This window comes from Mus pahari, chromosome 18 (genome assembly GCF_900095145.1).
Source record: "Mus pahari chromosome 18, PAHARI_EIJ_v1.1, whole genome shotgun sequence".
NCBI classification, from domain to species: domain Eukaryota; kingdom Metazoa; phylum Chordata; class Mammalia; order Rodentia; family Muridae; genus Mus; species Mus pahari.
In genome coordinates this window covers 33165889-33169685 of record NC_034607.1, presented here as the reverse complement: position 1 = coordinate 33169685, position 3797 = coordinate 33165889, and positions in this window count along the sequence as shown.

Below are 3797 nucleotides of genomic sequence, written 5' to 3'. Positions count from 1 at the left end.
TTATACATTTTATCATGTTCTCCCCTCCCCACCTTCAGAGGACACACAGGCCCTCAAAGCCAATAGAAAACCTTCACAGCCAACCGTGGCTACACAGGGAACTTGCCCAAACCATGCAGCCCTTAATGTTCCTGGCTTTTTAAAAGCCATATCCTGGATTGACACATTTCTGTTAACAAGACACTTATCAAGAACCAGAACTAGAGTCGGGCCGTGGTGGCGCACGCCTTTAATCCCAGCACTCGGGAGGCAGAGGCAGGCGGATTTCTGAGTTCGAGGCCAGCCTGGTCTAAAGAGTGAGTTCCAGGACAGCCAGGGCTATACAGAGAAACCCTGTCTCAAAAAAACAAACAAAAAAGAAGCAGAACTAGGAAAAAAATCAAAGTCAGTACACTGAAGGACTCTCCCAGCTGCCCCTTGAGACCATTGGCTCAGGTTTTGTTCTTGTTTTGGCAGGAATTGCTGCCACATGCTGGGTTCTAAGGCCAAATGGGTTTCTATCATGGCATCAGTTGTGCTAAGGTCTGGGGCTGTCACACTATTTAACAGGTGGTAAATGTGCCTAGGAAGTAGAACAGGCTGCCACAGTGGAGCCACAGATCATTCAAAGGCATCAATACTCCTCATTTTATTTATGCATTTGCAAATCTGTCAGCAAACATTGCAGCAAAAAAACTCCATGCGAGCAAATGTTTTGTTAGCAACCAGAAAGCATGCACTGGCTTTGTGACCAGTAAAAACTGGTGTGTATTAAGAACTTTTTTTTTTTTAAAGCATGCTATGATTGAATCTCTCTGGGAGGGAGAGAGAGAGTATGGGTTCCATGGGAGCTCAATGAACCCACGTGGAAATCTCTCTCAAAAAGTAAAGAGGAGGCCGACTGAGAAAGATACCCAACATGCACTTCTCTATCACTTGTTACACAGTTGGGTAACCCACTTGAATCAGCTGCAGACTGGACTGTACAAAAGCCCCATGAGGAATGAATGAACGTGATGGAGCTCACCCTTGCTCCAGCTTTTGTCTTTGACCACAGTGTTCATCACTGCCATGTCTCCAATTATGAGGTTCTGCTTCTGCAATAAAAAGCAGCTGTCAATATCCACTGCATAAGATCACTACAGGGATCATCCAGTTCCGACATCTCCAGGTTGTAAATGCCTAGGTGCTAATCAGGTGTTCTTGAGGGGCAGGGCACAGAATCTGAGAAGCCCTAGAGGGATGTGTGTATGTGTGTGTGTGTGTGTGTGTGTGTGTGTGTGTGTACATGCGTGCACCTGTGACTCTTTGTGTGCATATGTGTGCCTTTGTGTGTGTGTGTGTGCATGTGTGTATACATGTATGTATGTCTGTGTGTCTTTGTGTGTATATATTTGTACATGTGTCTGTATGTGAGTGTGTGCATGTGTGTGCACTCATGCATCCCTGCACATGAGTCTTTCTCTATTGCTCTCCATGTTTTTTTTTTAGACAGTATCTCTCACTGCTCCTACAGGTCACCATTTTGGCTAACCTGGCTGGCCAGTGAGACCTCGCAACCTGCCTGTTTTCCCCCTCTCCCCACTAACCACTGGGGTTACAGATGTTTGCTAGCTGGCTTGGCTTTACATGAATGCCAGGGAGCCACAACCCAGAGATTCTTTTTTTTTTTTTTTTTTTTTTTTTTTTTTTGGTTTTTTCGAGATAGGGTTTCTCTGTATAGCCCTGGCTGTCCTGGAACTCACTCTGTAGACCAGGCTGGCCTCAACCCAGAGATTCTTAACCTGAAACTGTTAAGAAGCAAGACCTCACCAGGTTGCCGTCCCCACAGGTGATAGGAGCTGGAGCTGGAGACCAGCAGTATCTGAAGCTGCTAAGGCACTGCACACTCCAACCTGCTGGACGGAAGCAGAAAGGACAGGCTCTTCACACTGGATGGTCAGTTCTTTAAAGGCCAAGTCCCTTCATTGATCACAGAGCACAGAATCATCAGAAATGCTCAGCAAACCTTTGCTGGGAGCACTCACCATGAAATTAAGAATAAGACAGGTCGATCCTGTAGTGAGGGACCCAGGTCATGGTCAAAGGTGCGGCAGACATGGATTTATCATGCCTAGTAGAAGGACAGTGCCCTGTTAAATTCCACGAGCCATTGAGCCTGGACATGGAGTGTTGAGACCGGGGTGGATCAGTCTGATACAGACTTAAGAAGGTTTTGGAAACAGAGGCATGTATTATTCATTGAGAGATACATTTTATCTCATTAAGCTTCCTAACGGTAGCCAGAGATAGGAAGTTAGAGAACTCACGAGACAATACAGACTAAGGTTTCCACTTCCTCAGAAGGATGAGTGCCTCCCTATGGGTAGAGGTCACCTTGGCTGAATGTGAGTAGAACTATGGGATTCAGAACATCACAACCGTAGCTAAGAAGGGAAGACTGCTGGCAAGATGAAGGATCCTCCTCCATGACCTCTACCCCTTAGTGGGAATAAAAATGGAGGTTCAACCTCCAGACATATAAATGCCAAGATGTCTACCAGGTTACTGTAAAGCCAAAGGGGACAGTTTATGTAGAGAATAAAATGGAGAGAGGAAGGAGGTTGTTTTAAAGTGTGTGTGACAGAAAGAGACAGGCAGGCAGGCAGACAGACAGACAGAGACAGTGAAACGGACAGAGAAACAGGGAAGGAGACAGAAACACACACACACAGAGACAGAGACAGAGACAGTGAAACAGACTGAGAGACAGGGGCAAGAGACAGAGAAACACAGAGAAAGACAGAGACAGAGAGAGACACACACGGAGAGACAGTGAAATACACATAGAGAGACAGAGAGACAGAGAGACAGAGAGAGTAGAAACCACAGTCCTATGGGCGCAAACAAATTTTTTCTGAATAAAAGGATGAGTCACAGTAGGGAGCAGAAACTATATGCTTTGCAGATGAAATTGAAATTAAGGCAAACGTGTATTGTCTGGGTAATGGAGTGGCGGGGTGGGGGGGGTGGTCAGGACACACTGCACAAACCACAAACCGCATCTCCGGCAGCCTCAACTGCCTTAGAGCCACCTGTCTGAAAGGCTCTTTGTTACCTGGAGAGCAGCCATTCACACCCGCTAACACGGGCAGTGTTAAAACCCATTACTGTGGGCTTAATCTTCAAGTTTGAATAGCTCACGCTACAGAAAGAAAAGAAACATTTGAGTTGTTTTCTTGCCAGCATGCCCATCCGTGAAGACATCCAGAAGCATCTTTGGGAAATGGTGACAAGAACACCATCTTCGTGGGTACAAAGCTGCTCCCCACGCCTGAGAGCCATCCTGTCCATCCACACTTCCCTGGGCACTTGAGGAAGACACCCAGAGCTGCCTCTTCCCTGTGTCACCATTATGTCTCCAACACTGCTTCTCTTTATGCCTGAGCAACTTGAAGTCTCTCTGAGAGTTATTTTCACGTGGAGTTCTAACTCTAAAGCGGAGGGGTGGCAACTCTCCCGTAGCTAGCTTTTTGTTGTTGTTGTTTAGAAATAGATGGACTGAAATAGATGAACTTTTACATTTCACCAACGAAATACAGCCCTCAAAGGTAAAGCAGTATTCTTTAAAATGAAAGTGAAGGCAGAAGAGGAGGACGGGATGCTGTGTCTTATGTAAGAGGATTTAAGAGTGGGAAGTTGCCCTCTCCATCCCCCACCACCACCACCATGTATGAGAAGATGTGCAGCTTGGTCTTCCTGTGGGTCCCCTAACAACACAAGTGGGGACTAATCCTGCCTCTGTTGCCTGCATGTTGATCCTGTTCCCCAAACTAGGC